Source organism: Nicotiana tomentosiformis, chromosome 8 (genome assembly GCF_000390325.3).
Source record: "Nicotiana tomentosiformis chromosome 8, ASM39032v3, whole genome shotgun sequence".
In the NCBI taxonomy this organism is placed as follows: Eukaryota; Viridiplantae; Streptophyta; class Magnoliopsida; order Solanales; family Solanaceae; genus Nicotiana; species Nicotiana tomentosiformis.
This window is the reverse complement of record NC_090819.1, coordinates 398,177-422,132: the sequence shown is the minus strand read 5'-3', so window position 1 is coordinate 422,132 and position 23,956 is coordinate 398,177. Positions and strand designations below refer to the sequence as shown.

Genomic DNA, 23,956 nt, shown 5'->3' with positions numbered 1-23,956 from the left:
TGTTGACTCCCGATGTTGCCCCCAAAAACCGATTGCAATCGGCTCGTACTGAGCTTAGCCCCATGCGCACAACACTTTGTGGCACTACTTGCACGAGGCCTCGCCGTTCCGTTGAAAAAAGAAATCAGCCGACACGAGCGATGTCGCTTCCCGATGTTTCCCCCAACAACCAATGGCAGTCGGCATGTACTGAACTTAGCCCCATGCGCACGGCACCTTGTGGCACTTCTTGTAGGATGCTTCGCCGTTTCGTTGCCAAAAGCCATCAGCCACCACGAGCGATGTTGCCTCCCGATGTTGCCCACAACAACTGATGGCATTCGGAACGTAGTGAGTTTAGCCCCATGCGCACACCACCTTGCGGTGCTACTTACACGAGGCCTCATAGTTCCATTGCCAAAAGCCATCAGCCACCACGAGCGACGCCAGACACAACTCTCAACAACCGATGGTGATCGCCACGTACTGAGTTTAGCCCCATGCGCACTGCACCTTGCGGCTCTACTTGCAGAAGGCCTCGCCGTTCCATTGCCAAGTTCTATCAGCCGCCACACCGATGTCGCCTCCGGATGTTGCCCCCAACATCCGATGGCAGTCGGCATATACTATGCTTAGACCCATGCGCACGGCACCTTGCGGCGCTACTTGCACGACGCTTTGCCGTTTTGTTGCCAAAAGCCATCAGCCTCCACGAGCGATGTTGCCTCCCGATGTTTTCCATAACAACCGATGGAATTCAGAATGTACTGAGTTTAGCCCCATGCGTATGGCACCTTGCGGCGCTACTTGCACGAGGACTCGCCATTTCGGTGCCAAAGGCCATCAGCCGCCACGAGCGACACCAGACATAACTCATAACAACCTATGGCAATCGGCACGTACTGAGTTTTTCCACATGCGCACGGCACCTTGCGGCGCTACTTGCACAATGCTTCGCCATTCCGTTGCCAAAAGCCATCAGCTACCATAAGCGATGTCGCCTCCCGATATTGCCCACAACAACCGATGGCATTCAGAATGTATTGAGTTTAGCCTCATGCGTACGACACCTTGCGGCGCTACTTGCACGAGGCCTCGCTGTTCCGTTGCCAAAAGCCATCAACCGCCACTTGGTGATCGGCACGTACTGAGTTTAGCCCCATGCGCACGGCACCTTGCGGCTCTAATTGCACAAGGCCTCGCCGTTCCATTGCCAAAATCTATCAGCCGCCACACCGATGTCGCCTCCCGATGTTGCCCCCAACATCCCATGGCAGTCGGCACGTACTGTGCTTAGACCCATGCGCACGGCACCTTACGGCGCTACTTGCACAACGCTTTGCCGTTCCGTTGCCAAAAGCCATCAGCCGCCACGAGCAATGTTGCCTCCCGATGTTGCCCATAATAACCGATGGCATTCGAAACGTATTGAGTTTAGCCCCATGCGCATGACACCTTGCAGCGCTACTTGCACGAGGCCTTGCCGTTCCGGTGCCAAAAGCCATCAGCCGCCACGAGCGACACCAGGCACAACTCACAACAACCGATGCTTCACCGTTCCGTTGCCAAAAGCCATCAGCCGCCACGAGTGATGTCGCCTCCCGATGTTGCCCACAACAACCGATGGCATTCGGAACGTACTGTGTTTAGCCCCATGCGCACGGCACCTTACGGCGCTACTTGTACGAGGCCTCGCAGTTCCGTTGCCAAAAGTCATCAGCCGCCACGAGCGATGTCGCCTCCCGATGTTGCCCACAAAAAATGATGGCAATCGGCACGTACTGAGCTTAGCCCCATACGCACGGCTCCTTGCGGCGCTACTTGCACGAGGCTTCGCCATTCCGTTTCCAAAAGTCATCAGTCTCCACGAGCGATGTCGCCTCCCGATGTTGCCCACAACAACCGATGGCATTTGGAACGTACTGTGTCTAGCCTCATGCGTACGACACCTTGCGGCGCTACTTGCACGAGGCCTTGCCGTTCCGTTGCCAAAAGCTATCAGCCGCCACTTGGTGATCGGCACATACTGAGTTTAGCCCCATGCGCACGGCACCTTGCGGCTCTACTTGCACAAGGCCTCGCCGTTTCGTTGCCAAAATCTATCAGCCGCCACACCGATGTTGCCCCCAAAAACCGATTGCAATCGGCACGTACTGAGCTTAGCCCCATGCGCACAACACTTTGTGGCACTACTTGTACGAGGCCTCGCCGTTCCGTTGCAAAAAGCAATCAGCCGACACGAGCGATGTCGCTTCCCGATGTTGCCCCCAACAACCAATGGCAGTCGGCACGTACTGAACTTAGCCCCATGCGCACGGCACCTTGTGGCACTTCTTGTAGGATGCTTAGCCGTTCCGTTGCCAAAAGCCATCAGCCACCACGAGCGATGTCGCCTCCCGATGTTTCCCACAACAACTGATGGCATTCGGAACGTAGTGAGTTTAGCCCCATGCGCACAACACCTTGCGGCGCTACTTGCACGAGGCCTCGCAGTTCCATTGCCAAAAGCCATCAGCCGCCACGAGTGATGCCAGACACAACTCACAATAACTGATGGTGATCGGCACGTACTGAGTTTAGCCCCATGCGCACGGCACCTTGTGGCTCTACTTGCACAAGGCCTCGCCGTTCCGTTGCCAAAATCTATCAGCCGCCACACCGATGTCGCCTACTGATGTTACCCCCAATATCCGATGGCAGTCGGCACGTAATGTGCTTAGACCCATGCGCACGGCACCTTGCGGCGCTACTTGCATGATGCTTTGCCGTTCCGTTGCCAAAAGCCATCAGCCGCCACGAGCAATGCTGCCTCCCGATGTTGCCCATAACAACCGATGGCATTCGGAATGTACTGAGTATAGCCCCATGCGCATGGCACCTTGCGGCGCTACTTACATGAGGCCTCGCTGTTCCGATGCCAAAAGCCATCGGCCGCCACGAGCGACACCAGGCACAACTCGCAACAACCTATGGCAGTCGGCACGTACTGAGCTTAGCCCCATGCGCACGGCACCTTGCGATGCTACTTGCACGACACTTCGCCGTTTCGTTGCAAAAAGCCATCAGCCGCCTCGAGCGATGTCGCCTCCCGATGTTGCCCACAATAAACGGTGGCATTCGGAATGTACTGAGTTTATCCCCATGCGCACAACACCTTGTGGCACTACTTACACGAGGCCTCGCCGTTCCGTTGCAAAAAGTAATCAGCCGACACGAGCGATGTCGCTTCCCGATGTTGCCCCCAACAACCGATGGCAGTCGGCACGTACTGAGCTTAGCCCCATGCGCACGGCACATTGCGGCACTTCATGTAGGATGCTTCGCCGTTCCGTTGCCAAAAGCCATCAGCCACCACGAGCGATGATGCCTCCTGATGTTGCCCACAACAACCGATGGGAATCAGCACGTACTGAGTTTTGCCCCATGCGCACGGCACCTTGCGGCGCTACTTGCACGGCGCTTCGCCGTTCCGTTGCCAAAAGCAATCAGCTACCACGAGCGATGTCGCCTCCCGATATTGCCCACAACAACCGATGGCATTTGGAACGTACTGCGTTTAGCCCCATGCGCACGACACCTTATGACGTAACTTGCAGGAGGCCTCGTCGTTCTGTTGCCAAAAGCCATCAGCCGCCACGAGCGACGCCAGACACAACTCACAACAACCGATGGCAATCGACATGTACTGAGTTTAGCCCCATGCGCACGGCACCTTGCGGCGCTACTTGCAGGAGGCCTCGCCATTCCGTTGCAAAAAGCCATCAGCCGCCTCGAGCGATGTCGCCTCCCGATGTTGCCCACAAAAAATCGATGGCAATCGGCACGTACTGAGCTTAGCCGCATACGCACGGCTCCTTGCGGCGCTACTTGCATGAGGCTTCGCCGTTCCGTTTCCAAAAGCCATCAGTCGCCACGAGCGATGTCGACTCCCGATGTTACCCCCAAAAACCGATTGCAATCGGCACGTACTGAGCTTAGCCCCATGCGCACAACACCTTGTGGCACTACTTGCACGAGGCCTCATCGTTCCGTTGCCAAAAGCCATCAGCCAACACGAGCGATGTCGCTTCCCGATGTTGCCCCCAACAACCGATGGCAGTCGGCACGTACTGAACTTAGCCCCATGCGCACGGCACCTTGTGGCACTACTTGCACGAGGCCTCGCCGTTCCGTTGCCAAAAGCCATCACCTGACACGAGCGATGTCGCTTCCCGATGTTGCCCCCAACAACCGATGGCAGTCGGCACGTACAGAACTTAGCCCCATGCGCACGGCACCTTGCGGCACTTCTTGTAGGATGCTTCGTCGTTCCGTTGACAAAAGCCATCAGCCACCACGAGCGATGTCGCCTCCCTATGTTGCCCACAACAACTGATGGCATTCAGAACGTAGTGAGTTTAGCCCCATGAGCATAGCACCTTGCGGTGCTACTTGCACGAGGCCTCGCAGTTCCGTTGCCAAAAGCCATCAGCCGCCACAAGCAATGTTGCCTCCCAATGTTGCCCATAACAACCGATGGCATTCGAAACGTACTGAGTTTAGCCCCATGCGCATGGCACCTTGCGGCGCTACTTGCACGAGGCCTCGCCGTTCCGGTGCCAAAAGCCATCAGCCGCCACGAGCGACACCAGGCACAACTCACAACAACCTATGGTAGTCGGCACGTACTGAGCTTAGCCCCATGCGCACGGCACCTTGCGGTGCTACTTGCACGATGCTTCGCCGTTTCGTTGCCAAAAGCCATCAGCCGCCTCGAGCTATGTCGCCTCCCGATGTTGCCCACAATAAACGATGGAATTCGGAATGTACTGAGTTTATCCCCATGCGCATGGCACCTTGCGGCGCTACTTGCACGAGGCCTCGCCATTCCGTTGCCAAAAACCATCATCCGCCACGAGCGACGCCAGACACAACTCACAACAACCTATCGCAATCGGCACGTACGGAGTTTAGCCCCATGCGCACGGCACCTTGCGGCACTTCTTGTAGGACGCTTTGCCGTTCCATTGCCAAAAGTCATCAGCCATCACGAGTTATGACGCCTCCCGATGTTGCCCACAACAACCGATGGGAATCAACACGTACTGAGTTTAGCCCCATGCGCACGGCACCTTGCGGCGCTACTTGCACGACGCTTCGCCGTTCCGTTGCCAAAAGCAATCAGCCACCACGAGCGATGTCGCCTCCCAATGTTGCCCACAACAACCGATGGCATTTGGAACGTACTGTGTCTAGCCCCATACGCACGGCACCTTATGACACAACTTGCACGAGGCCTCGGCATTCCGTTGCCAAAAGCCATCAGCCGCCACGAGCGACGCCAGACACAACTCATAACAACCGATGGCAATCGACACGTACTGAGTTTAGCCCCATGCGCATGGCACCTTGCGGCGCTACTTGCACGAGGCCTCGTCATTCCATTGCCAAAAGCCATCAGCCAAAATGAGCGATGTCGCCTCCCGATGTTGCCCCCAACAACCGATGGCAGTCGGCATGTATTGAGCTTAGCCCCATGCGCACGGCACCTTGCGGCAGTTCTTGTAGGATGCTTCACCGTTCCGTTACCAAAAGCCATCAGCCACCATGAGCGATGTCGCCTCCTGATGTTGCCCGCAACAACTGATGGCATTCGTAACGTAGTGAGTGTAGCCCCATGAGCACAGCACTTGCAGTGCTACTTGCACGAGGCCTCACAGTTCCGTTGCCAAAAGCCATCAGCCGCCACGAGCGACGCCAGACACAACTCACAACAACCGATGGTGATCGGCACATACTGAGTTTAGCCCCATGCGCACGGCACCTTGCGGCTCTACTTGCACAAGGCCTCGTCATTCTGTTGCCAAAATCTATAAGCCACCACACCGATGTCGCCTCCCGATGTTGCCCCCAACATTCGATGGCAGTCAGTACGTACTGTGCTTACACCCATGCACACGGCACCTTGCGGCCCTACTTACACGATGCTTCGCCGTTCCGTTGCCAAAAGCCATCAGCCACCACGAGCGATGTCGCCTCCCGATGTTGCCCACAACAACCGATGGCATTCGAAACGTACTGAGTTTAGCCCCATGCGCATGGCACCTTACGATGCTACTTGCACGAGGCCTCGTCGTTCCGTTACAGAAAGCCATCAGCCGCCTAGAGCGACGCCAGACACAACTCACAACAACCAATGGCAATCGACACGTACTGAGTTTAGCCCCATGCGCATGGCACCTTGCGGCGCTACTTGCACGAGGACTCGCCGTTCCGTTGCCAAAAGCCATCAGCCGCCTCGAGCTATGTCGCCTCCCGATGTTGCCCACAATAAACGATGGAATTCGGAATGTACTGAGTTTATCCCCATGCGCATGGCACCTTGCGGCGCTACTTGCACGAGGCCTCGCCATTCCGTTGCCAAAAACCATCATCCGCCACGAGCGACGCCAGACACAACTCACAACAACCTATCGCAATCGGCACGTACGGAGTTTAGCCCCATGCGCACGGCACCTTGCGGCACTTCTTGTAGGACGCTTTGCCGTTCCATTGCCAAAAGTCATCAGCCATCACGAGTTATGACGCCTCCCGATGTTGCCCACAACAACCGATGGGAATCAACACGTACTGAGTTTAGCCCCATGCGCACGGCACCTTGCGGCGCTACTTGCACGACGCTTCGCCGTTCCGTTGCCAAAAGCAATCAGCCACCACGAGCGATGTCGCCTCCCAATGTTGCCCACAACAACCGATGGCATTTGGAACGTACTGTGTCTAGCCCCATACGCACGGCACCTTATGACACAACTTGCACGAGGCCTCGGCATTCCGTTGCCAAAAGCCATCAGCCGCCACGAGCGACGCCAGACACAACTCATAACAACCGATGGCAATCGACACGTACTGAGTTTAGCCCCATGCGCATGGCACCTTGCGGCGCTACTTGCACGAGGCCTCGTCATTCCATTGCCAAAAGCCATCAGCCAAAATGAGCGATGTCGCCTCCCGATGTTGCCCCCAACAACCGATGGCAGTCGGCATGTATTGAGCTTAGCCCCATGCGCACGGCACCTTGCGGCAGTTCTTGTAGGATGCTTCACCGTTCCGTTACCAAAAGCCATCAGCCACCATGAGCGATGTCGCCTCCTGATGTTGCCCGCAACAACTGATGGCATTCGTAACGTAGTGAGTGTAGCCCCATGAGCACAGCACTTGCAGTGCTACTTGCACGAGGCCTCACAGTTCCGTTGCCAAAAGCCATCAGCCGCCACGAGCGACGCCAGACACAACTCACAACAACCGATGGTGATCGGCACATACTGAGTTTAGCCCCATGCGCACGGCACCTTGCGGCTCTACTTGCACAAGGCCTCGTCATTCTGTTGCCAAAATCTATAAGCCACCACACCGATGTCGCCTCCCGATGTTGCCCCCAACATTCGATGGCAGTCAGTACGTACTGTGCTTACACCCATGCACACGGCACCTTGCGGCCCTACTTACACGATGCTTCGCCGTTCCGTTGCCAAAAGCCATCAGCCACCACGAGCGATGTCGCCTCCCGATGTTGCCCACAACAACCGATGGCATTCGAAACGTACTGAGTTTAGCCCCATGCGCATGGCACCTTACGATGCTACTTGCACGAGGCCTCGTCGTTCCGTTACAGAAAGCCATCAGCCGCCTAGAGCGACGCCAGACACAACTCACAACAACCAATGGCAATCGACACGTACTGAGTTTAGCCCCATGCGCATGGCACCTTGCGGCGCTACTTGCACGAGGACTCGCCGTTCCATTGCCAAAAGTCATCAGCCATCACGAGTTATGACGCCTCCCGATGTTGCCCACAACAACCGATGGGAATCAACACGTACTGAGTTTAGCCCCATGCGCACGGCACCTTGCGGCGCTACTTGCACGACGCTTCGCCGTTCCGTTGCCAAAAGCAATCAGCCACCACGAGCGATGTCGCCTCCCAATGTTGCCCACAACAACCGATGGCATTTGGAACGTACTGTGTCTAGCCCCATACGCACGGCACCTTATGACACAACTTGCACGAGGCCTCGGCATTCCGTTGCCAAAAGCCATCAGCCGCCACGAGCGACGCCAGACACAACTCATAACAACCGATGGCAATCGACACGTACTGAGTTTAGCCCCATGCGCATGGCACCTTGCGGCGCTACTTGCACGAGGCCTCGTCATTCCATTGCCAAAAGCCATCAGCCAAAATGAGCGATGTCGCCTCCCGATGTTGCCCCCAACAACCGATGGCAGTCGGCATGTATTGAGCTTAGCCCCATGCGCACGGCACCTTGCGGCAGTTCTTGTAGGATGCTTCACCGTTCCGTTACCAAAAGCCATCAGCCACCATGAGCGATGTCGCCTCCTGATGTTGCCCGCAACAACTGATGGCATTCGTAACGTAGTGAGTGTAGCCCCATGAGCACAGCACTTGCAGTGCTACTTGCACGAGGCCTCACAGTTCCGTTGCCAAAAGCCATCAGCCGCCACGAGCGACGCCAGACACAACTCACAACAACCGATGGTGATCGGCACATACTGAGTTTAGCCCCATGCGCACGGCACCTTGCGGCTCTACTTGCACAAGGCCTCGTCATTCTGTTGCCAAAATCTATAAGCCACCACACCGATGTCGCCTCCCGATGTTGCCCCCAACATTCGATGGCAGTCAGTACGTACTGTGCTTACACCCATGCACACGGCACCTTGCGGCCCTACTTACACGATGCTTCGCCGTTCCGTTGCCAAAAGCCATCAGCCACCACGAGCGATGTCGCCTCCCGATGTTGCCCACAACAACCGATGGCATTCGAAACGTACTGAGTTTAGCCCCATGCGCATGGCACCTTACGATGCTACTTGCACGAGGCCTCGTCGTTCCGTTACAGAAAGCCATCAGCCGCCTAGAGCGACGCCAGACACAACTCACAACAACCAATGGCAATCGACACGTACTGAGTTTAGCCCCATGCGCATGGCACCTTGCGGCGCTACTTGCACGAGGACTCGCCGTTCCGTTGCCAAAAGGCATCAGCCGCCACGAGCGATGTTGCCTCCCGATGTTGCCCACAACAACCGATGGGAATCAACACGTACTGAGTTTAGCCCCATGCGCATGGCACCTTGCGGCGTTACTTGCACGACGCCTCGTCGTTCCGTTGCAGAAAGCCATCAGCTGCCACAAGCGACGCCAGACACAACTCACAACAACCGATGGCAATCGACACGTACTGAGTTTAGCCCCATGCGCACGGCACCTTGCGGCGCTACTTGCACGAGGACTCGCCGTTCCGTTGCCAAAAGCCATCAGCCGCCACGAGCGATGTCGCCTCCCGATGTTGCCCACAAAAACCGATAGCAGTACGTACTGAGCTTAGCCCCATACGCACGGCTCCTTGAGGCGCTACTTGCACGAGGCTTCGCCGTTCCATTTCCAAAAGCCATCAGTCGCCACGAGCGATGTCGACTCCCGATGTTGCCCCCAAAAACCGATTGCAATTGGCATGTACTGAGCTTAGCCCCATGTGCACAACACCTTGTAGCACTACTTGCACGAGGCCTCGCCGTTCCGTTGCCAAAAGCCATCAACCAACACGAGCGATGTTGCCTCCCGATGTTGCCCACAACAACCGATGGGAATCAACACGTACTGAGTTTAGCCCCATGCGCATGGCACCTTGCGGCGTTACTTGCACGACGCCTCATCGTTCCGTTGCAGAAAGCCATCAGCTGCCACAAGCGACGCCAGACACAACTCACAACAACCGATGGCAATCGACACGTACTGAGTTTAGCCCCATGCGCACGGCACCTTGCGGCGCTACTTGCACGAGGACTCGCCGTTCCGTTGCCAAAAACAATCAGCTGCCACGAGTGATGTCGCCTCCCGATGTTGCCCACAACAACCGATGGCATTCGGAACGTACTGAGTTTAGCCCCATGCACATGGCACCATGCGGCGCTACTTGCACGAGGCCCTTAGCCGTTATGTTGCCAAAAGCTATCAGCCGCCACACCGATGTCGCCTCCCGATGTTTCCCCCAACAACCGATGGCAGTCGGCACATACTAAGCTTAGCCCCATGCGTACGGCACCTTGCAGTGCTACTTGCACGAGGCCTCGCCGTTCTGTTGCCTAACGCCATCAGCCGCCACGAGCGATGTTGCCTCCCCTATGTTGCCTACACCAACCGATGGCAAAGGGTACGTACTGAGCTTAGCCCCATATGCACGGCACCTTGCAACGCTACTTGCATGATGCTTCGCTGTTCCGTTGCCAAAAGCTATCAGCCGCCACACTGATATCGCCTCCCGATATTTCCCCCAACAACCGACGGCAGTCGGCACGTACTGAGCTTAGGCCCATGCGCACGGCACCTTGCGACACTTCTTGTAGGACGCTTCGCCGTTCCGTTGCAAAAAGCCATCGGCCACAATGAGCGATGATGCCTCCCGATGTTGCCCACAACAACCGATGGCAATCGGCACGTACTGAGCTTAGCCCCATACGCACGGCAACTTGCGGCACTACTTGCACGACGCTTCACCGTTCCGTTGCTAAAAGCCATCAGCTGCCACGAGCGATGTCGCCTCCTGATGTTGCCCACAACAACCGATGGCATTCGGAACGTCCTGAGTTTAGCCCCATGCGCATGGCACCATGCGGCGCTACTTGCACGAGGCCTCGTCGCTCCGTTACAGAAAGCCATCAGCCGCCACGAGCGACGCCAGACACAACTCACAACAACCAATGGCAATCGACACGTACTGAGTTTAGCCCCATGCGCACGGCACCTTGCGGCGCTACTTGCATGAGGACTCGCTGTTCCGTTTCCAAAAGGCATCAGAAGCCACGAGCGATGTTGCCTCCCGATGTTGCCCACAACAACCGATGGGAATCAACATGTACTGAGTTTAGCCCCATGCGCACGGCACCTTGCACCGCTACTTGCACTATGCCTCGTCGTTCCGTTGCAGAAAGCCATCAGCCGCCACGAGCGATGCCAGACACAACTCACAACAACCGATGGCAATCAACACGTACTGAGTTTAGCCCCATGCGCACGGCACCTTGCGGCGCCACTTGCACGAGGACTCGCCGTTCCGTTGCCAAAAGCCATCAGCTGCCACGAGCGATGTCGCCTCCCGATGTTGCCCAGAAAAACCGATAGCAATCGGTACGTACTGAGCTTAGCCCCATACGCATTTCTCCTTGAGGCGCTACTTGCACGAGGCTTCGCCGTTCCGTTTCCAAAAGCCATCAGTCGCCACGAGCGATGTCGACTCCCAATGTTGACCCCAAAACCCGATTGCAAATGGCACGTACTGAGCTTAGCCCCATGTGCACAACACCTTGTAGCACTACTTGCACGAGGACTCGTCGTTCCGTTGCCAAAAGCCATCAGCCAACACGAGCGATGTCGCCTCACGATGTTGCCCCAATAACCGATGGCAGTCGGCACGTTCTGAGCTTAGCCCCATGCGCACGGCACCTTGCGGCACTTCTTGTAGGACGCTTCGCCGTTCCGTTTCCAAAAGGCATCAGTCGCCACGAGCGATGTCGACTCCCAATGTTGCCCCCAAAAACCGATTGCAATTGGCACGTACTGAGCTTAGCCCCATGTGCACAACACCTTGTAGCACTACTTGCACGAGGACTCGTCGTTCCGTTGCCAAAAGCCATCAGCCAACACGAGCGATGTCGCCTCCCAATGTTGCCCCAATAACCGATGGCAGTCGGCACGTTCTGAGCTTATCCCCATGCGCACGGCACCTTGCGGCACTTCTTGTAGGACGCTTTGCCGTTTCGTTGCCAAAAGCCATCAGCCACCACGAGCGATGACGACTTCCGATGTTGCCCACAACAACTGATGGGAATCAGCACGTACTGAGTTTAGCCCCATGCGCACGGCACCTTGCGGCGCTACTTGCACGAGACCTCGACATTCCATTGCCAAAAGCTATCATCCGCCACATCGATGTCGCCTCCCGATGTTGCCCCCAACAACTGATGGCAGTCGGCACGTACTGAGCTTATCCCTATGCGCATGGCACCTTGCGGCGCTACTTGCACGATGCTTCGCCATTCCGTTGCCAAAAGCCATCAGCTACCACGAGCGATGTCGCCTCCCGATGTTGCCCACAACAACCGATGGCATTCGGAATGTACTGAGTTTAGCCCCAAGCACATGGCACCTTGCGACGCTACTTGCACGAGGCCTCGTCGTTCCGTTGCAGAAAGCCATCAGCTGCCACGAGCGACGCCAGAAACAACTCACAACTACCGATGGCAATCGACACGTACTGAGTTTAGCCCCATGCGCACGGCACCTTGCGACGCTACTTTCACGAGGACTCGCCGTTCCGTTGCCAAAAGCCATCAGCTGCCACGAGCGATGTCGCCTCCCGATGTTGCCCACAAAACCCGATGGCAATCGGTACGTACTGAGCTTAGCCCCATACGCACGGCTCCTTGCGGCGCTACTTGCACGAGTCTTCACCGTTCCATTTCCAAAAGCCATCAGTCGCCACGAGCGATGTTGACTCCCGATGTTGCCCCCAAAAACCGATTGCAATTGGCACATACTGAGCTTAGCCCCATGTGCACAACACCTTGTAGCACTACTTGCACAAGGCCTTGCCGTTCCGTTGCCAAAATCCATTAGCCAACACGAGCGATGTCGCCCCCCGATGTTGCCTCCAACAACCGATGGCAGTCGGCACGTACTAAGCTTAGCCCCATGCGCACGGCACCTTGTGGCACTTCTTGTAGGACGCTTCGCCGTTCCGTTGCCAAAAGCCATCAGCCACCACGAGCGATGACGCCTCCCGATGTTGCCCACAACAACCGATGGCAATCGACACGTACTGAGCTTAGCCCCATACGCACGACACCTTGTGGCACTACTTGCACGACGCTTCGCCGTTCCGTTGCCAAAAGCCATCAGCTGTCACGAGCGATGTCGCCTCCCGATGTTGCCCACAACAACCGATGGCATTCGGAATGTACTGAGTTTAGCCCCATGCGCATGGCACCTTGCAGCGCTATTTGCACGAGGCCTCGCCGTTCCGTTGCCAAAAGCTATCAGCCGCCACACCGATGTCACCTCCCGATGTTGCACCCAACAACCAATGCCAGCCGGCACGTACTGAGCTTAGCCCCATGCACAGGGCACCTTGCAGCGCTACTTGCAGGACGCTTCGCCATTCCGTTGCCAAAAGCCATCAGCCACCACGAGCGATGTTGCCTCCCGATGTTGCCCTCAACAACCGATGGCATTCGGAATGTGCTGAGTTTAGCCCCATGCGCACGGCACCTTACGGCACTACTTACACGAGGCCTCGCCGTTCCGTTGCCAAAAGCCATCAGCCGCCACGTGCGATGTTGCCTCCCAATGTTGCCCACAACAACCGATGGCAATGTCCTGAGTTGAGCCCCATGCGCATGGCACCTTGCGGCGCTACTTGCATGAGGCCTCGCCGTTCCGTTGCCAAAAGCTATTAGCCGCCACACCGATGTCACCTCCCGATATTGCCCGCAACAATCGATGGCAGTCGGCACGTACTGAGCTTAGCCCCATGCGCACGACACCTTGCGGCGCTACTTCCACGACGCTTCGCCATTCCGTTACCAAAAGCCATCAGCCGCCACGAGCGATGTTGGCACCCGATGTTGCCCACAACAATCGATGGCATTCGGAACGTACTGTGTTTAGCCCCATGCACACGGCACCTTACAGCGCTGCTTGCACGAGGCCTCGCCATTCCGTTGCCAAAAGCTATCAGCCGCCACACCGATGTCACCTCCCGATGTTGCCCCCAACAACCAATGGCAGCCGGCACGTACTGAGCTTAGCCCCATGCGCAGGGCACCTTGCAGGACGCTTCGCCATTCCGTTGCCAAAAGCCATCAGCCACCACGAGCGATGTCGCCTCCTGATGTTGCCCACAACAACCGATGGCATTCGGAATGTACTGAGTTTAGCCCCATGCGCACGGCACCTTACGGCACTACTTACACGAGGCCTCGCCGTTCCGTTGCCAAAAGCCATCAGCCGCCACGTGCGATGTTGCCTCCCAATGTTGCCCACAACAACCGATGGCAATGTACTGAGTTTAGCCCCATGCGTATGGCACCTTGCGGCGCTACTTGCATGAGGCCTCGTCGTTCCGTTGCCAAAAGCTATCAGCCGCCACACCGATGTCACCTCCCGATGTTGCCCGCAACAACCGATGGCAGTCGGCACGTACTGAGCTTAGCCCCATGCGCACGACACCTTGCGGTGCTACTTGCACGACGCTTCGCCATTCCGTTACCAAAAGCCATCAGCCGCCACGAGCGATGTCGCCTCCCGATGTTTCCCACAACAACCGATGGCATTCGGAAGGTACTGTGTTTAGCCCCATGCACACGGCACCTTACGGCGCTGCTTGCACGAGGCCTCGCCATTCTGTTGCCAAAAGCCATCAGCCGCCACAAGCGACGCCAGACACAACTCACAACAACCGATGGCAATCGAAACGTACTAAGTTTAGCCCCATGCGCACGGCACCTTGCGGCGCTACTGGCAACGGAACGGCGAGGTCTCGTGCAAGTAGCGCCGCAAGGTGCCGTGCGCATGGGGCCAAACTTAGTACGTGTCGATTGCCATCGGTTGTTGTGAGTTGTGTCTGGTGTCGCTCGTGGCGGCTGATGGCTTTTGGCAATGGAATGGCAAGGCCTCGTGCAAGTAGCGTCGTAAGGTGCCGTGCGCATGGGGCTATCCACAGTACTTTCCAAATGCCATCGGTTGTAGTGGGCAACATCGGGAGGCGACATCGCTCGTGGCGGCTGATGGCTTTTGGCAACGGAACGGCGAAGCGTCGTGCAGGTAGCGCCGCAAGGTGCCGTGCGCATGGGGCTAAGCTCAGTACGTGCCGACTGCTATCGGTTGTTGCGGGCAACATTGGGAGGTGACATCAGTGTGGCGGCTGATAGCTTTTGTCAACGGAACAGCGAGGCCTCGTGCAAGTAGCGCCGCAAGGTGCCATGCGCATGGGGCTAAACTCAGTACATTCCGAATGCAATCGGTTATTGTAGGCAACATTGGGAGGCGACATCGCTCGTGGCGGCTGATGGCTTTTGCAACATCGGGAGGCAATATCGCTCATGCCAGCTGATGGCTTGTGGCAATGGAACGGTGCGGCCTCATGCAAGTAGCGCCACAAGGTGCCGTGCGCTTGAGGCTATACTCAGTACGTTCCGAATGCCATCGCTTGTTGTGGACAACATCGGGAGGCGACATCACTTATTGCGGCTGATGGCTTTTGGAAACGGAACGGCGAAGCATTGTGCAAGTAGCGCCGCAAGGTGCCGTGCGCATGGGGCTAAACTCAGTACGTGTCGATTGCCATTGGTTGTTGTGAGTTGTGTCTGGCATTGCTCATGGCGGCTGATGGCTTTTGGCAACGGAATGGCGAGGCCTCCTGCAGGTAGCGCCGTAAGGTGCCGTGCGCATGGGGCTATACACAGTACGTGCTGAATGCCATTGGTTGTTGTCGGCAACATCGGGAGGCGACATCGCTCGTGGCGGCTGATGGCTTTTGGCAACGGAACGGCAAAGCATCGTGCAAGTAGCGCCGCAAGGTGTCGTGCACATGGGGCTAAGCTCAGTACGTGCCGACTGCTATAGGTTGTTGCGGGCAACATCGGGAGGTGACATCGGTGTGGCGGCTGATAGCTTTTGGCAACAGAATGGCGAGGCCTCGTGCAAGTAGCGCTGCAAGGTGCCGTGCGTATGGGGCTAAGCTCAGTACGTGCCGATTGCCATCGGTTGGTGTGGGCAACATTGGGAGGCAACATCGCTCGTGGCGGCTGATGGCTTTTGGCAATGGAACGGCGAGGCCTCGTGTAAGTAGTGCCGCAAGGTGCCGTGCGTATGGGGCTAAGCTCAGTACGTGCTGACTGCCATCGGTTGTCGTGGGCAACATTGGGAGGCGACATCACTCGTAGCGGCTGATGGTGTTTGGCAACGGAACGGCGAAGCATCATGCAAGTAGCGCCGCAAGGTGCCGTGTGCATGGGGCTAAGCTCAGTATATACCGACTGCCATCAATTGTTGAGGCCAACATCGGGAGGCGACATCGGTGTGGTGGCTGATAGCTTTTGGAAACGGAACGGCGAGGCCTCGTGCAAGTAGCGCCGCAAGGTGCCATGCGCATGGGGCTAAACTCAGTACGTTCTGAATGCCATCTGTTATTGTGGGCAACATTGGGAGGCGACATCGCTCGCAGCGGCTGATGGTGTTTGGCAAAGGAAAGGCGAAGCGTCGTGCAAGTAGCGCCGCAAGGTGCCATGCGCATGAGGCTAAGCTCAGTACATGCCGACTGCCATCAGTTGTTGGGTGCAATATCGGGAGGCGATATCGGTGTGGCGGCTGATAGCTTTTGGCAATGGAACGGCGAGGTCTCATGCAAGTAGCGCCGCAAGGTGCCGTGCGCATGGGGCTAAACTCTGTACGTTCTGAATGCCATCGATTATTGTGGGCAACATCGGGAGGCGACATCGCTCGTGGTGGTTGATGGCTTTTGGCAACGGAACGGCGAGGCCTTGAGTAAGTAGTGCCGCAAGGTGCCATGCGCATGGGGCTAAGCTCAGTACGTGCCGACTGCCATCGGTTATTGTGGGCAACATTGGGAGGCGACATCGCTCGTAGCGGCTGATGGTGTTTGGCAACGGAACGGCAAAGCGTCGTGCAAGTAGTGCCGCAAGGTGCCGTGCGCATGGGGCTAAGCTCAGTACATGCCGACTGCCATCAGTTGTTGGGGGCAACATCGGGAGGCGACATCGGTGTGGTGGCTGATAGTTTTGTGCAGCGGAATGGCGAGGTCTCGTGCAAGTAGCGCCATAAGGTGCCGTGCGCATGGGGCTATACACAGTACTTTCCAAATGCCATCGGTTGTAGTGGGCGACATCGGGAGGCGACATCGCTCGTGGCGACAGATGGCTTTTGGCAACGGAACGACGAAGCGTCGTGTAAGTAGCGTCGCAAGGTGTCTGCGCATGGGGCTAAGCTCAGTACCTACCGACTGCTATCGGTTGTTGCGGGCAACATCAGGAGGTGACATCGGTGTGGCGGCTGATAGCTTTTGTCAACGGAACAGCGAGGCCTCGTGCAAGTAGCGCCGTAAGGTGCCGTGCGCATTGGGCTAAACACAGTACGTTCCGAATGCCATTGGTTGTTGTCGGCAACATCGAGAGGCGACATCACTCGTGGCGGCTGATGGCTTTTGGCAACGGAACGTCAAAGTGTCGTGCAAGTAGCGCCGCAAGGTGTCGTGCGCATAGGGCTAAGCTCAGTATGTGCCGACTGCTATCGGTTGTTGCGGGCAACATCGGGAGGTGACATCGGTGTGGCGGCTAATGGCTTTTGGCAACGGAACGGCGAGGCCTCGTGCAAGTAGCGCCGCAAGGTGCCATGCACATGGGGCTAAACTCAGTACGTTCTGCATGCCATCGGTTGTTGTGGGCACCATCGGGAGGCGACATCGCTCGTGGTGGCTGATGGCTTTTGGCAACGGAACGGCGAAGCGTCGTGCAAGTAGTGCCGCAAGGTGCTGTGCGTATGGGGCTAAGCTCAGTACGTTCTGAATGCCATCGATTTTGTGGGTAACATTGGGAGGCGACATCGCTCGTGGCGGCTGATGGCTTTTGGCAACAGAACAGCGAAGCATCGTGCAAGTAGCGTTGCAAGGTGCCGTGCGTATGGGGCTAAGCTCAGTACGTGCCGATTGCCATCGGTTGGTGTGGGCAACATCGGGAGGCAACATCGCTAGTGGCGGCTGATGGCTTTTGGCAATGGAACGGCGAGGCCTCGTGTAAGTAGTGCCGCAAGGTGCCGTGCGCATGGGGCTAAGCTCAGTACGTGCTGACTCCCATCGGTTGTCGTGGGCAACATTGGGAGGCGACATCGCTCGTAGCGGCTGATGGTGTTTGGCAACGGAACGGCGAAGCATCATGCAAGTAGCGCCGCAAGGTGCCGTGCGCATGGGGCTAAGCTCAGTATATACCGACTGCCATCAGTTGTTGAGGCCAACATCGGGAGGCGACATCGGTGTGGCGGCTGATAGCTTTTGGAAACGAAACGGCGAGGCCTCGTGCAAGTAGCGCCGCAAGGTGCCATGCACATGGGGCTAAACTCAGTACGTTCTGAATGCCATCTGTTGTTGTGGGCAACATTGGGAGGCGACATCGCTCGCAGCGGCTGATGGTGTTTGGCAACGGAACGGCGAAGCGTCGTGCAAGTAGCGCCGCAAGATGCCGTGCGCATGGGGCTAAGCTCAGTACATGCCGACTGCCATCAGTTGTTGGGGGCAACATCTGGAGGCGACATCGGTGTGGCGGCTAATAGTTTTTGGAAACGGAACGGCGAGGTATCGTGCAAGTAGCGCCGCAAGGTGTTGTGCGCATGGGGCTAAACTCCGTATGTGCCGAGTGCCATCGGTTGTTGGGGGCACAGCTACTAGTAGTCAGCAGCATGACTCAAAAAATGCGGAGATAAGACGATCGGAAGTCTCTAAAATTCCAGAGCTAGAAGGTGACGTTGAGAAACACCTAAAAACTCATAACAGTTTATTAAATACAGTTGCAGGAAGCAGCACAGCTAGCAGTTCATCTGCAAAGAACAAAGAAGAATTTGCTATAGATGAAAAGACGTATAAGTTTTTACATCTAGCTGTAAATATTTTACTTCCAGGTGTTAATTCTATTCCTGACATTTTCCAGTATAATACTAATGATTTATCTATATTCTTATCGTTTATTGCTATTGAATAATTGGCACTTATTATAAATTTAAATTTTTGATATATGAGATTTCCTTTTATTGCACTTATTATGCTTTTTTCTATAGGTTGTATTATTCTATCATCTGCTAAATATATTTCTATAGGGGTATCTATTCCTTCCCTAAAACATGCTTTTATTAGTATTTCAGTTCCTCCTAAGTGTACATATTTAATTGGGTTTTTTGCTTTTATATCTTGTATTTCTTTGTTTATTATTCTTTTGTTTATTATTGGTATTTTGGCCTTTCCTTTTGTATATTTACAGTCAATTATATGTTCTTTTTGGCTAACTACATAGTATTCTTCTTTTTGTCTTTTAAACCAATTTTTTATTGTAGGTACTTCAAATATTTTTTCGACACTGAGGTCTAATTCTTTTCCTTTTATTTGTTCAAATATATTATTATCAAATATAATTTTTTGTTCTGAGGATTCTTCATCTTTATATTCTTCACGTGTTATTACTTCTATTTCTTTTTCAGTCATTGGATTTCATTATCTTCTTTAGTTATCTCATTTTCTATTTCTTCTTCTGTATCTGATATTTCGTATATACTATCTTCACTGTCTATTTCATAATCTATATATTCCATTTGCATATATTCTTCATCATCAATTATGATTTCGGTTATTTGCTTTTTCTTTAGGTTTCTAGGTGCTTTACAGTCTTTAGCTATATGTCCTAATTTTTCACAGTTATAACAAGTACATTCTGTTGGTTTCTTTTTTGGTCTAAATGATCTTTTAGTCTGATAATCTTTTATATAGTATCTTTTTCTTGGTTTTTTATTTTTATATTTTGATCTATATTTATTATATTTCTTCTTTTTCCATTTTTTATTATTATATTTATCTGTACATCCAAATTGTGGTGCTGTTTTATTTTTACAACATTTTAAGTTTTTTATTAATGTTTTTTCTATTTTTGTTTCTTCGTTATATTTTTCACATAATTGTGCAAACCATTGTTGTAGAAATTTTATCCTAGCTCCTAAAGTATCTGTTACTCCTGCTTCATTCCAATCTTTTATTATTTTAGAATTAAAAGGTTCTGGTAATTTTGTGAAATATAATTTTCTTATTTCTTTGCCTTCTTCTGTATTATATGTTCCTTTATAATAATATTCTTTAAATGCACAAGTATATTCATCTATATAGCACATATTACATATTGCTAATTTTGTTATTAGGTTTCTATTTACTTGTTTTTCCTTATTTTGTTCTTCAATTTCTGTAGTCATACTACTAAATTCGTTTCTTATGGCTATTTCATATTTGTATAATATTTCTATATTTGTTGTTGCTAATTCACCATTGAATTTTTTATTACTTCTTAAGGTATCTATACTTTCTTTTGTTAAATTATGCAACCATAATTTTACTGTTCCTATGAGTGTTCTTTCTATATATCCTGGTGTTTCTGCCATTCCTATTTTATTATCTACCAATTATTTAGATATATATCCTATCCATAGTTGGATTGTTTTATTTATATCTACTACGCAATCTAAATCTAAAAAATTATATTGTTCTGATATTGGTTTTGGTGTCCATTTTCTATTTAATCTACTATCCCATAGCGTATTATTTCTATCAAATTGTTCATAGTTAACCGTATAATAATTTGGGTTTATTCCTTTTGGATTTTTTACACCTGATGTACTAGGTTTTTCTTCCATATTTACATCTCCTGTATTTATTTCTACATTTTTTATTTTTTCTATATTTTCTAAAAGTTCTGTATATGTTTCACTTATTTCACTTGGTTCTAACTTTTGGTCGTCTATATTGTTATCTATTTCTTCAATTCTAGGAATTTCTTCTGGTTGTAATATTTGTTTAAATTTATTTATCTCATCTGTTAATTCTATTTCTTTATTCTTTTCTCTTTGCTTATTTTCATATAGTGTTTTTAACATGTTTAATTCTTTTTCTAATGCTATAATTTTTGTGTTTTTAGTTTCTTCTAATTGTTGTATTTCCCTGTTTGCTTGATTTTTGATATTTTTAATTTCTTTTTTCTTATCAATTTCTTCATTTTCTTTACTTATTCTTGTCATAGCTGTCAAGCTATCTTCTAATCTTGCTGTTTCTTTTTCTATCATTAGGTATAATTGGTCTCCTATTTTTTTATATCTTCTGCCTAAATTTGAAAATATTATTTTTATTTTCAATCCATCTTGGTTTTCATATGTCTTTTCATCTATAGCAAATTCTTCTTTGTTCATTTTTAACCTATAGCTCTGATACCATTTATTGAGGATCTTAGAAATTTCATTTATAATTTAGTCAAATGTAAAAGCTTTTTCATAATATTCTTTTTGTAGTGAAATTAATCTAATTATTTCTTTTAAGCTTTCTAATATATATTCTATATATTCTATATCTTGGGTTCTTTGGTATTCTTCTATATTAGTTTTTACTAAATTTGTCAGTAGTTTTATGCTGTCGGTAGTTTGTTGCCAATATTGTAGGTATATATTATTCATTATGTGTTATCAGAATATAGATCTAATTCATATAAGTCTATTTCTGGTATAATTAATTCTGTCCAATTTTGATCCATTATTTCTATTATTTCAAAAGTAAGTAATTTCTCATAGATTATTCTTCTTACATCATTATCAATATTTTTTAGTATATATAATATAAGTATTTTATAGCTAAGATCATCATTTATTAAGTAAGTGTTCATTTTATCATATGATTTGCTAAACATATTCCTTTTAATCTCTATGTCTATTATCCTTATTCATCATATTATAATAAGTTATTTTGATCATCTTTTCTGGTCACTACCATGATTTTCTGCTTCAATCAGTTACCCTAACAGCGCTTCAACTTTGTTTACTCCCCTAAACGGCCTCCTGCCTACCGGTTTCAACCTTAGGATGCATAGTCTGGGCTTACCTACTCTTAGCATATTTTCATGGCAAACTTTCTCAAGATGATTTCTATAACAGTACTATTATATGATGGATAATTATAATTTACATATTAGAGATTATCAGGAATATAATAATTTAGCTACTCATAATTATAATATGACATACCTATTTTTGTAGGTTCTTGATATCTCCTTGTTGATTCATAGCTTTCATATCTTCTTGTTGGTCCATAGCTTTCCTGTTTTTGTAGGTTCTTTATATCTCCTTGTTGATTCATAGCTTTCATATCTTCTTGTTGGTCCATAGCTTTCCTGTATTTTTATCTTTTAGTATATCTAGAGAGTAAGAGAAGAGAGAAGTCTTTGGATGCCTGAATATGCAGCCTGTCTTTTATTCATAATCGAAGGGCTATTTAAAGATTACAAAATGACTCTTACTATTCATGAACGACCTTTACTATTCATGAGACTGACTCTTACTATTCATGAACGACCTTTACTGTTCATGAGACTGACTCTTACTTTTTGTAAAGTAAAGAACTATTTACTTTACGACTTTTACAAAAAACAAAATAACATTAAAGAAAAGAAAAGAATCTAATAAATCTTTTACTTTATCTTGTCTGCCATAGTTTTTGTCGTTTTAGCTTGTCGTCTTCTTCTCGATTATTCCAGTTGTACGTCTGGAACAATGTTATCTTCTCCTTTGCATTTTGAGCATATGTGGTCTGGGTATTTGTGACTGATTAGTTTGCAATATCTTGTTAACAGTTCTGGAGAGATGAAATTCGTCCTTATAGCTCTTGTGATTGTAGGTTGTTCTGGTTTTAAAAGACTTAAGACCCATTGTCTTAATTCTTCCATATCTGCTTCTCGTATCTCTCTGCAATTTGAATATATCATTGTTTGTTCTCTTGAATAATAACTCCAAATCGCATTCTGGTTTAGGTAGTTGTTTGCTAGTTCATTTAGTATAGTGGATATTCCAATAATCCTTTTATTTGCATAAAAGTCTGGAATATCTATTTTTTCTATCTCTTCTTGTTCTTCTATTCTTTCTGGTATGAGCATTTCTCTTGTAAGTCCGATCTTGATAACTTGTATGATAGGCTTTATTTCTTCATATAATATCTCTGCTGTAGCTGAATAAAATCGTATATAGAATAACGTTCCTTTAGTTATTCTTCTGTATTGCATAAATGCTCTGTGTAACTCAGGTATGGTAGCTATCTCCTGTCCTGTTTGTGTATATACAGTACCTAGTAATCCATAATTGTAGCAGGTGGCTATTAGTTTTGCACTTGTATTTGGTAGTGCTATTAATTTATTGTATCCTGTTAGATAATGGGTAATATAATCTTCATTTGGATTCTGGGTAGTTTGGGATCTTGGGTTTTTGTTTAAAAAGTTTTGTATTTTGTGTATATTGTCTATATATGTACGGGTTATATGGTTATATATCTTCTTGGCTTGGTTCAGACTTTCTTTGTAGGTATTTATCTATGGTGGTAGGAATATTTCGTTCTGGGTATTTTGGATTTTCTGCACGAATAGTTTTTAAAATAAATTGTTCATATTTATGTTTGTATATCTAGGTTTAATTTCTTCCTTCTTCTTTGCAGATGAATTGCTAGCTGTGCTGCTTCCTGCAACTGTATTTAACAAACTGTTATGAGTTTTTAGGTGTTTCTCAACGTCACCTTCTAGCTCTGGAATTTTAGAGACTTCCGATCGTCTTATCTCCGCATTTTTTGAGTCATGCTGCTGACTACTAGTTGTTTTTCTTATTATCTGTATCTCTTCTTCCATACTTTCCACTTTATTACAAAGTGTAGTCATGGCTAAGAGTAGATTTTCCATTGTATTATCTGGGTCAGTTTGGGTAGCTTTGTCTTGACAAGTAATCTGCAACAACATTCTTGTTAGTAGTGATTATTTCAATTGTAAATGTAAAGTTTAATATATTTAATACCAGTCTGCGTATTTCTTTTGTTGTAACTGAATCTTGTACCTTTCTGGTTATCCACCATTTTACTTGGGCATTATCTGTTCTTACAATAAATCTATTGTAAACTATATATGGTTCAAATGCTAATAAACATTTATATAGTGCAAATAATTCTTTTCTATTTATTTCCCATTTTTCTTGTGGTTCAGTATAAGATCCTGAATAATACCTGCAATGATATTCTATTTTTTCTTTATCATATTTATATTTAAGAACTCCTCCATAACTATGAGTACTCGAATCTGT

General features: G+C 50.4%; 1 pseudogene; it reads right to left on the bottom strand.

Annotated features, from left to right (window-relative positions):
• Positions 1–18,590: 18,590 nt before the first annotated feature.
• LOC138896783 (uncharacterized) lies at positions 18,591–23,619 on the bottom strand (annotated as a pseudogene).
• Positions 23,620–23,956: the final 337 nt, after the last annotated feature.